At 37.9% G+C, this 12,140-nt stretch overlaps 1 long non-coding RNA gene across 1 annotated transcript in view; it reads left to right on the top strand.

Moving 5' to 3' along the window:
- The window catches only part of LOC116277660 (uncharacterized), a 113,156-nt gene that overhangs the window by 93,832 nt on the left and 7,184 nt on the right, over nucleotides 1-12,140 (top strand). Inside the window, exons 8-9 of the long non-coding RNA XR_012075039.1 lie at nucleotides 4,233-4,308; nucleotides 12,005-12,053. This is a non-coding gene — a long non-coding RNA (uncharacterized lncRNA). The remainder of the gene's footprint in view (nucleotides 1-4,232; nucleotides 4,309-12,004; nucleotides 12,054-12,140) is intronic.

Genomic DNA, 12,140 nt, shown 5'->3' with positions numbered 1-12,140 from the left:
TGGAAACCCATGAAGGGTGTGATGCAGGCATCTGAAGCGGGTGAAGGGAGCCTGACTGAGCTGTAGCTGTGGGAGGAAAGTTTGAAAGAGAGGATTTCAGTCCTCCACCTTGCTCTTCTATGTGCTGATTGTTTTTGCCGCAACATCTGGACAGAAATTGTTACCAAGTCCAAATTTGTTCTGCTCGCTGCACAACAGGCCAATAAATCGGGAGGCGAGGTGTTGGGGCGAGGAACGGTGACTTTATTCGGAAAGCCGGGAAACCGAGAAGATGGTAGACTAATGTCCTGGAAAACCATCTTACCCAAGTCAGAATTCAGACTCCTTTTATACTAAAAAGGGGAGGGGGTGTGGTTGGTTGTTGCAGACTTCTTGGTGTGGGAATTCTTTGTTCTTGGAATCCTTTGTTCTTGTAGTTGTCCTCCTGGGTCAGGTAATGGTGCCCCTGTAAACCCCCAACAAAACAAACATTATTTTCTATTCTGCAACCTGTCATCTTTATATAAGTGTAAAAGTGTTAATATCCTTAAAGGTCAGAGCCTTGAGAATAGGCTCTCCTGTATATTTCAGGCTATAGGCAACATTCTTTTACAAAAGGTGCAGAGCTGGCATGACTAAGCCTAGAAAACAGGGCACAGGGTTAAAGCCAAAGGAACAGATCTGATATGGAGTCAGATTTGTTCTTTCCTATTACAAAATTTTCAGCAACAGCTTGAACCCCGCAGTGCCAGGAGTGTAATATCAAGGTTTGCAGAATCTCTGCTGGGATGAGATGCTAATGGGGCTAGTATCAGCTGCCTGTGATTTTACTTCGCTGCCTTAGTTCTCTTTCAGTGTTAGGGCGAGTGGATTTGGTTTTAAGGAGACTGTACCATCTTAAAAAATGATTCAGAAGATTGTCGGTGGAGCAGCAGCAAACAGAAGTGACTGAGAGAGAATGTTTGGTACATGGAGGCCCACTTAGTCTCACCCTTCCCCTTTTGTTTACTTTCATCAGGGGGAATATAACTTAAGCCCTTCCCCAATTCTTATTATGAGACAGCACCATGAGCTCACAGAGAACAACAACAACAACAACTAAATATTGGGAAGAACAGCCTATAAAAGAAAAGTGACAAACCAGTATCATCTGAAGCAGAATTCTTGGAGCAGATGGACTAAGAATTCAAAATAAGTTTAATTGAAATGCTCAGAGATAAGAAAAGTGTTCATAAAATGTGGGAGAAGTTATTAAAACAGAACCAAATGGAAATAGTAAATATGAAAAATATCATAGTTGAAATAAAGAACAGAATAAGTAAGATATATAAGCCAAAGAATGCAGCTCAAGATCAGACTGAACACTCTCAGAAGGTAACAGAAAAAGATATAAAGAAAATATAACAATAAACTATATAAGAGTTGGAGAATAGAAATAAAAGTGCTAATACACAGTTAATAATATTCTCAGAAGACAGATGCTGGTGGTCATAGTGGAGGACAAAGGTGAAGATATATTTGAAGAGCTAAAGAATATTAATATCCCAGAGTTTAAAAAAAATGACAGACTTCTTATTTGAAATAGTGCATAAGATAAACTTTCTGTATCTCAGTTTACCCAGCAATAAAATGAGGCTAGTGAAATGTCTATCTTAACTATCTTATAAAATTAATATGAGGAGTAAATGAATTAACATATGTGTAAAACCCTTAGAATAGTGCCTTGTACATAGTCACTATTTTAGTATTACTATTATCACTATTACGTAGATGTATATAATTAAATTCTAGAACATCAACAACAAATGGAAAATGCTTCCAACGAGAATGAGTGTATCAGCTAACACCATAATTACATGGTGGAACCAAGGGCTTTATATCCAATCAGACCTCAAAATATTTACCAGATGGAAACCCACTCTGAAGAACTCTTAGAGAATGTACTGAAATAAGAAGATACAAAAAAGCACAAGGGTGTTACCAGAGATACATGAAGTAATGGTGGCCAAAAAACTAGAGGATATTATGACTATTTTAAAAAGCTCAGATTGAGGAAAATAAATCCTAAGTAACATCAACATTGTGTTGGAGGTGGGAGGCAGGAAGCAAGACCAAAATGATATGAAACCTGCAAGATACTAATATTGTTACATTGAAGAAACTAATAAAGGAAACGTAAGGGGAAAGCCCAGAAGTATAGATCTTAAGTTAGGAGCAACCACCCTAAGAATAAAAACTTTCATGCATTTCTGCAGGAATGATGCAGCTATTCTGGGAAGAATCTTGGTAGTTATTAGTCAAATTATCCATGCATATAAACTGTGGCCCATTTATGGTTCTGCACCACAGAGAAGTTACTACAGGGTTCCGTATGGCTACAAGTGTGAGGTTGCAGGTGGGGTCTTCTAAACCAACACTGGATGATGGATGAGTTAAGCAGAGTGGCAGCAAAAGCCACTCCAACAGCAGTGCTGGCACCTCTGAAACCAGCACACAGCCGGGCAGCGACTTTATTGAGCTGCCCTGTGGCCTTTGCTCTTTGTGGGGGCCCTACGAGGTCAAGGTTGAGATGGAAAGAGGAAATCACCATGGATCATGAGCTGGATACTGACAGGAGGTGAAGTCAGCCTGTACTTGAACTGGAGCCATGTGATTGTCGTGGGTGATATGTTTTTGTGGACTTCGGGCATCACTTGCTGCTAAGTGCTACATTGCTAATTGTGGACCCACAAAAGAACAAGAGGGAAACTGAGGGGAGAAAGACTAGTTTCATCACTAGGTGAATTAAGGCAACCTGTTCAAACTGGAATCATTAGAAAGACTCTTGAAAATGTATTGGCGTTTTCACAGGAATCTGGGGTAAAACAACACCCTTGGTTCAGACTCTTCTATCATTCTCTGCATGTTTTCAAACTGCAACACATGGTCAAAATGCAATTCCAAACTCTTGCAATATTGTGGAATCAATAATTTTTTTATTGGTATAAAAGCTTAGCTATTACCTGGCATTAGACTCTTGGTGTTGTGTTGAAGTGCCTGGCTCTGGGAATGGAGTCTGTATGTTTAAAGCCTAGTTCTACCATGTGCCATTTTAATAAAATACTATATGTAAAGGACCTGGTACTTGGTAATTATCAAAACAAATGTTTTCCTTATTTCCTTCTACTTAATCATGAATCTGACTGAAGTGGTAAATCTTCATTTATGTGATTCGTAAATAACACTTTGTGACTATGTCCAAATTGGGCAGAGTTCAACTGTGGGATTCATCTGATTCTCACTGCTCAGTCTGGGTTCAATTTAGACTTAGATCAGTCTCTTAAGAAGAATCAGGTTGGTTACACAGAATTTAGGGTTTCATGTTTGATCAGTTTACACAGAGCAGAGTTTTGGTCTATTATTCCATAGTGGGCTCTGAAATTGTTGGTTAAGGAAAAGCTATGCAATTTACAAATAGCCACTTACAATGTGATGTAAATTTGCACCATTATCCTTATATATTCACTTATAACACGAGAGTATATAATTATAAAAATCATTATTGTCATTTATAACTTTTAAATATGTACTTTTAGGCCAAATAAAGTGCTTATTTTACTTTATAATGTTTAATCACTTCAGTGTCATGTTTAGCTATACCCTTTTTGACATTAGGAGTTGGAATTTCACAGTTTGTGATACGTACAGTGATGTTTATTGCATGTTTGCTTTTTCTTCTGGCTTGAAAGGATAGAATTGATATTGCTAATTTAGTATGATAAACAACTCAGAAATTCAGAATGAGGAAAATGCTAGAAATAATCATATTTGTCAAAGCATGTGTAAATACTAATTAATAAAATTTATAATGATTTAGGTACTTACTCATTTTTAGATCATCCCAGTGGTAGTGGAAGATCAACCTGCTTTAAGAACTGATTTGTCATAGACACAAAGAAATACAGATGGGGAGCCTGTCCTCTTTTTTTTAACTTCAATTTGTGTATGTGTGTATGTGACAAAAAGGAAACTATATTTAGGAAGGAGAGAAGACAGTGAGTGTAAGTTACTTTCAGTTTAGTTGATTATTTAAAAACTTGAAAAAAGTACAAATAGGACTCATAATATTCTCAAAGATAGGAAAGAAGGTGGGGAAAACCAACCAGACCTTTGGCTCCATGATAATTATGAGGGGAGTTTAAAATCCCATTTCCTCTGAGAAATTTTCCCTGATGCTCAGCTGGAAGTAATTTCTTCCTCTTTTCACTTCCCAGTGCATCTCCTAGAGCGCTTAGGACCTTGTGTGGTGGTGACTTATGGACACACTCCAGGCTCTTATGACATCACAAGGTGATAAACTAATTGAGGAGGAGATTTTTATTTGATTCTGCTTCAGTATCGAAGGCAGTGGTTTCTAACAGAAGAGTATGGCCTTTAGAGTCAGTAAGAACCCACTTTAAGCTAAGCTCCTCTATTTCCTGTCTGACTGGGCATTAATTTTTCTGTGCTTTGATTTCCTCATATATGAAATGGTAATAGTAATACTTAGTTTATAGCATTTGGGAAAGATTTTATGAAATAGCTCCTGCACTACGCCTATTCCCTTGCATATATTCAGTAACTGTTAGCGCTCTTCTTTCATGTCTCTGGTAAGGATTCCTAGCCTCCATGTAGAAAGTGTTCCTAAGAATAAGGAATGAGTCATTTTGCACCTGCAGCTCTCACCATTGGAGAGACAATGTAACCATTACGTTTGACAGGTATGGATTGTGGGATAAAGTACTTTTATCCCTCCCCCCACCCCCCGACACACACTGTTCTTTTAATTTGTTCAGTAGGGGCCTGCTATTTCCCCTTCTCTTGGGTGGAATTTCTCAGAAGCCCCATGATTTTTCTGATCACTTTCAGACAGTCCCATCAAAGCTCTCCGGTCAACAATTTATAGGCCTCTTTTCATGTGATAATTAAAGCTTCAAACTTCATTTGAGTTCCAGGTACTTCCCTCTTTCCAGCTCAGTTCTATTACCCTTTAGCCATTGCCTAATGGGTCGGGGGGAGGAGCTGATTGGCCTCTTCCACCTACTTACGCCTCTAACTCAAAAGAGGCAGGAAAGTTATAATTTGACTAATGCTGTCACAAACTGGTGCCAGGCTTTCAGATTATTGCTGTAATTTTGTTATATACATCTATTTTTTTAAGATAGAATTTTATCCCTTAGAACAGTTGTAATGGATTCTTCAAGGACCATTCCAATCCAGGCCCTCCTGATTGCTAGAAATGTTCTATCTGCAATCCTTTTGATTGAATGAGATGCTTTCTGTGGCTGAATATGAGGTTCTCATTGGCCTTAGATTATTAACGGGCCTTTCACACTTTCATTCAGATAATATTTCTTGAGCCCCTGCCATGTGTCAGATACTCTTCTAAGTGAATCAATTAGTGAACAAAGATTTCTACCTTGGGAAAACGTATTGTAAAGGAGGAGACAGAACAATAAACGACAGACATAACAAGTAAATAACAGCATGTTAGAATGTGACATGCACTATGGAAATGAGAGCTGGTTAAAGGGGATCAGTACTGCTTGGGTGGGGCTAAGTTACAGTTTTAAATAAGGTGATCGCTTCAGGTCTTATTGATAAAGTCAGCTGCAACTCTTCCCATTCCGTAGATTCACCCCTTTGCAATGTGACTTCGCTGCTCCAGGAGCAGACTGTCTCTCTCCATCTCTGGAGTATAGGCTTGGTCATATGATTTGCTTTGGCTAATAGGCATTAAAAATTGTGAACAAAGCAAAAGCTTGAAAATGCTTGTGCACTGGGGTTTGCCCTCTCTTGCTGCTAGAGAACCATCTCCTACCAAGTAAAGAAGCCTAGTTTTTTCTACTGGAGGATGAGAGCCCAAAGGGAGATAGAGGCTCTCAGCTTTCCAAACCGTTTTAGCTAAGGTCCCAGCTGAAGCTGAAGACCATCCAACTGAGGTCATTCCAGATCCAGCTCCAGCTGAGCTGGCACAGACCAGAAGATTAGCCAACCTGCACAATCATGATCAATAACAAACTGCAGTCGCTTTGAACTGCTGAAATGTGTGGTTGGCAACAGCTTACCCATACAATGATACAATTTTAACAAAAATCAAGGGCATCCTTTAAGCTGGAGATGGGTGAGATTTCTCTGACTACCTCGATTTGTGAATGGGCTTGGTTAATTGAATATTTTCCAGGTTCCGTTAGAAAGAAGTAAGATGTGAATTAATGTTTGGTTGATAGGAATACCTACTGCTATGGGTCCCAAACAGGGTCAAAGGGGAAGAGTCTGGGTGGTGGATAGGGATCAGGAAATGAATCTATGTAGGGGTAGCACTTTAAATGTAGCTTGGAATTCTAAGTAACAGTTGGCCAAGATGTTTGGGAGGAAGAGAATGGTGAATCCTTATGAGGGAAGTGGACAGCTTGGGCAAGGCGCAGTGCTCTGTAGAACATAGAACTTGGGGGAAATGCAAGTAAATTGGCTTGTCTGAAGTAGAATTGTGCCTAGATATGTACAACAGTATCTGAAGGGATTTATCCGCTATGTCTCTGGTACAAAGAAATGTCCAGGAACAGGAATATAGAACTTCATCTGCCTTAGAGCTTGTAAGAGATTTCTTGGGGGAATTAGATGCCCAGGGAAGGTCTAGGCAAAGGCACTTGTGTGTATCAGCTTATAAGGAATAACTGATACGGTATTACCACATAGAGCTAGAACAGTTTCCTTTGAGCCATTTCTTTAAGAATAAATACAATTGTGAAAAATTTAGGATCTCTGGGCCTAGACTGAAAGACTTTGAATCCCAGTCCTGCCACTGGTTAGCTCATGGACTTTGGATGGTGTGTGTAATGTCTCTGTTCCTCAATTTTCTGTGAAATTGGTATGATAGGCTTCCTTCCCATTCCCCACTGCCATCCCCTGTCCTTATTTCCAGAGTCTAAGTGTTACAGTTCATGACCTGCTGGGGCCTAGCTCTTGACGTGGCTGTATATACCCCTTTTTGCCTATCTTATATGTAGGAAATCAGGATTCATGGGAGATTGCATGCCTAGTCTTGCTCTGTGTGACCATACAGAAAGGCCTTTCCTGCCTTGTAACCTCATGATTGCACTAAAAAAACATTAAATAGCTAGCTAATGCTGAGAAATTCATTTCCCTCATCTGTTCCTGCCTTCTAGGTTCAGGAAGTTCAAATATGCATTTAACTTATTTTTAACTGGTTGAATTGCTTTCTCTAAAAAGATATGCTCAAATCCTAATCCCTGGTACCTGCAGTTGTGCCCTAATTTGGAGACAGGTCTTTGCAGATGTAATCAAGTTAAGATGAGGCTGCTCTGGATTAAGGTAGGCCCCCAGTGCAATGACTAGTGTTAAACAAGAGGGCCTTTTGGGGACATACAGACACTCTCAGAAGAAAGAAGTCCGTGTGATAACAGAGGCAGAGATTGGAGTGATGCAACTATAAACCAAGGAACACCGAGGTTGCTGGCAACCACCAGAAGCAAGAAAGAGGTAAAGAACAGTTCCTCCTCAGAGCCTGCCCAGGGAGCATGGCACTGTCCGACTTTGATTTTGGACTAAGCCTTCAGAACTGTGAGAGAAGAAATTTCTCATGTTTCAAGCCTGAGGTAGTTTGTTATATCTCCTCTTGGAAATGAATATACCTATGTTGAAATATGCAAAGACCTTAGAATATAGGCTATAAAAGTATGCATTGAATCTACTGGGTGTAAAAGCCATATTTCTGCATCACTCTGCTGTGGCTATTACAAAAGCTGCTATCAATATTCTCATCAGAAAGAAATGATCTTTGCAAGAAATCAGAGTTTAAATAAAGAAATGAAGACTGTTGGCAAGGAAGAACTTTTTCTTCCTTTTAGATCTTATAGCTAAAACATAGCCTTCCTGCTGCCAACATTGATATTTATCATCATCTTTTCCTTAAATTTAAAAACACTTCTATTAATGTTCCTTTCAGTGTCTCAGATTAGTTTTGTTGGATGAGAATAATCATGATAGCCAGATCGTCACAAGATGCCTTTATCAACTTTGGTTTGGTTTTGTTTTTGGCAGGCTTAGTGAAGCAAATCAGGAATTACCAGTCCCCCGGACACTTCTTTATTCCTTAGCACAGGAATTTGAATGTAACAGTGACTGATGAGGAATGACAGAGCATCTTGGTTAGTGCACATAAAACTGTTGCTTGTTCAGCTTATAAAGAATACATTTTAAATTGAATTTCAAGTTTCCTCTTTCTTCTATGAAACTTTGCTTTGAAATACTTCTCATGGTCAGAATGCTTTCCTGAATTGGATAGATACGCCCTTGCTTCTGAGTCCAAATTAGTCTCGAAGATGGACCGCCTGGGGCTCACACTGCCAGCATCACCACGGCCTGCAGGCCACTTGCCAGTCTGCAGCCGTGTCCAGGGAGATATCAGCTTCCTAACTGATTCCCCCCTCCGCTTCCCAACCTAATTATTTGGAGACCTTCAAGCTTTCCAGAAATATCTGCAATTAGTCAGATGGCGTCTAGGGCTTTGTTTAAAATTACAATAGAAAATTTATCAAGACCATTTGGTCTAATCTCTCTCATCATCTTCCCAGTAGATTTTTCCTTTTCTCTCTGGAGGGTTAGAAATGTGATATCATGATTATTATATAATTACAGAGAATAATAATAACAATAATAGTGCTTGAAATTATTATTACACCATGAAGAAAAATAATGCATAAAGATAACCCCTTGTCAGACTTGCAGAGATTTTCTTCCAGAAGCTCAAATAATGAACAGTTACTAGCTTTACAACCTCTTTTTGCTGACAGTGATTGGAGCCCTGGTTTTGTAAACCAGGGGCCATAGATTCATACTTCACTTGAGTGTCAACCTACATCTAGTCCCTAAACATAATGGCTTGTGCAAAACAGTTGTTCAGTAAATATTGTTGTGTGCGTTAATAGGTAAATTAATAATCAGGAAAGATTTTGGGGTAAAATAGGTTATATTTCACTATAATCTCTTTTTCAACTGTTTTTAGGCAGCTTAAATATATGTAGCAAATATCTGGTTAGGCAAAGTTTAAAAGGAGAAAACCTTGGATTTAGAATATAAAACTCTATCTTGAGTCTGGTTTCTAGTTCTGCTGTTTTCTAACTGTCCTTGAGTAAGCCACAACCTCTTGGAGCCTCTGTCTTCACCAGTACATTAGAGTTTACGCACACACACACATATTTCATTAAAGGTTTTCTTTACCCCACATTTAAATATAAACCTGAAAGCCTCTTAGTCTCCTATCCCCAGTCTTATTTCCTTTCCCATCCCCCCAGAATCACCCACTTCATAAATTTAATATGAATTCTTCCAGTCACATACTGGAATGTACACATATGTGAATGAAAAAAAATAATATTGTGCACCTGCATCTTTTTAAAACTTATGCAGATGCTATCAAAGTGTACATAGTATCCTGAAACTTGCTTTTCCCCTCTTCATTATAATTTTAAAGATCTGTTCACAATAACACATGCTATCTTATAGCATAAATTATTTAATTCTCTAATGTGTGAGAAACAACACAGCTTGATGCTTAAGAGAAAGCATAGAATCTGGAGCCACACCATCTGGGTTTGTAACCATTTATTGCTGTGGGACCTTGAGGAGTTACTTAACCTCTCTGTGCTTCAGTTTTCTCATCTACAAAATGGAGATTGTAATAGTACCTAGATCATGGAGTTGCTATGAAAATCAAATAAATTACCAACCCTTTAGAATAGTTCCAGCTTGTAGGAGGAGCAATATATGTGTTCTCTAAATGAGAGAATACAGCTGATGAAATTTTATTTTCCATTTTTTATTATTACTAACAACATTCCAAAGAACATTTCTTACATATCTCCTGGTTCACTTGTGGGAGTGTTTCCTCAATATCATATTAGACATGGAGTTGTTAGCTCAGAGAGTTTACATGTTTCCAGTCTTATTAGATGATCTTGATTTGTTTTCCATGGTGATGCTGCTAATTTATGTTCTTACCAATGTTTAAGAATTTCCAATTTCTCTATCTCTTTGCCCAATTGACTGTTATCCAACTTCTCAAATTTCGCCGATCTGATCTGATAAAATGGATTTTACTGTTCTTATTACTTGTTTCCTTGGTTATAGGTGAGGATAAACGTCTTTCCAAATACCACGTGGACATTACGAGCTCTTCTTTTGTGAACAGTGAATTCTGCTTTGCTTGGCATGGGGCTCTACGTTTACTGTTTCCCTATAGGAAATATGCATTAGTCCCCCCACATTTCTTGAATCAACCCCATCGAGGTGTAATGCTATCTCAGGTGTATAATAGATTTCCGTAAGTGCACCGATCTTTGTTCTGGCTCATCATTCTTTTCCTTTTACTTATTCTCTTATAATTATCACCTTCCAGTTACAATAGCTTTATGACGATATCATGTCTGAGGGGACATTTTGCTTCTCTTGCATTTCTGGATCTGTCTTAGTGGTACAGTATCTGCGACTCTTCCCCATGTGGATTTGAAGATCAGTTTGTACAAGTCTACAGAATACCTTGTTGGAATATTGTGTGAAGTAGCATTTAATATTTAGATTAACTTGGGGAAATATTCATTTTTATGATATTTGTGGTTCCTACTGAATTGCTCTCCATTTATCAAGTCATTCCTTGATTTTGTAAGTTTCTCCTGAGGAATAAATCAGAAATTATGTGAACACACCTTGTAAAATGAAAAGATATAGGTATATTTAAACATTGTATTTTTAAAGGAACTGCATATTATTGCGATATACAGGGAAATTCTCAAAATCTGATTTTATCCAATTACATTTCCCTTTGTCCTCAGTGAACCTCTTATTATTAAATCTTAATTTTTTCCAATTTTATTTTTCCAGCCCATATCATAATAGAAAACTTATAAATAGTGAATTATACAGAAGTGATCATTCAGAAAAGAAAAAGTAGGAAATGCAAGCACCTTGAAAAATCATATTTCTCTAAGTAAATCATAAAGCTTTTTGAGCGGAATGGTTTAAACAAAATAATTGAACAAATGCTCACTACACTTTACTTTCTTTTATCTAACTCCACCTTTGTCTTTGTCTGTTATTTCTTCCTGTGATATTTATGGACTTTTTACATTTGTGAAGGACTATGTTTGAAATTTTAGAAGACTGAAAAGAATTTAAAAGCACTGTCTTTGCCTTAATTGGCTATAACCATATATTAATTAAATGGCATAAAAAACAGTGAAAAAGAACATCTCTTTTAATGACAAATACTGTAGATTTCAGAAAATCTTGTGGGTTTTTTTCTGGTTCTTACCTAACTAGACCACTCATCTAGTTCAACATCTAATTTCTATGTGCAAAGATCCAGAGCCACACACTGAAGCTCTTTTCTTACACAGAAATGCTGTATATTGAATAGTTACCCTGTGACTCTATGTAATTTTCTGCTAGTATCCCCTGCTGAATTAGAATAGGGCTGGGGGTTGAGTTCCTGGCTGAGGCACTGTGATAGAGTGGCTAATTGTGCTTTGGTACCTGAGCTTCGATTAAAAGTCCCAGCTCTACCATGTTAGCTGAGTGGCCTTGGCAAGTTGCTTAGCCTCTCTGCTTCAGTTTTCAGGTTTATTAAATGTGGCTATAATAAAATGAAGATTAACTAAATGTGGGTATTAAATGTGGATATAGTGTGGAGATTGTAAGATTATTTTGAGCACTAAATGACATTACTTATATAAAACTATTAGAACAGTGCCTGACACACAGTAAACATTCATTAAATATTAGCCATTATTATTATTTCTTTCTTCTAATGATATCAAAGCTATGGAGTCATATAGTCCTATGTATTTAGAAGGTTTAATTAAATAAGTCTTTACATAATGATATGTGGAGAAGTAACATCCTGGCAGATGATATCTGAGAAGATTTTTGTTAAGCTCTCTCTAAGATTTATAAGTGACTGTTCTGTGTTATGTGTCCTCTATTTCAGGATGAAGAGAAAGATACTTTGAATGGAAAAGGAGGAAGGAAAGTGAAGAGTAAGTTTGAGCTGTGCTATGATTTGCTGTGTGGTGGGTCAGAAGAAAAAGGAGACACAATGATTGGTACTCGAGATGAGTGTCTTG

This window comes from Vicugna pacos, chromosome 1 (assembly GCF_048564905.1).
Source record: "Vicugna pacos chromosome 1, VicPac4, whole genome shotgun sequence".
NCBI classification, from domain to species: Eukaryota; Metazoa; Chordata; class Mammalia; order Artiodactyla; family Camelidae; genus Vicugna; species Vicugna pacos.
The sequence above is the reverse complement of the archived record's forward strand: the minus strand, read 5'-3'. Positions and strand labels throughout refer to the sequence as shown.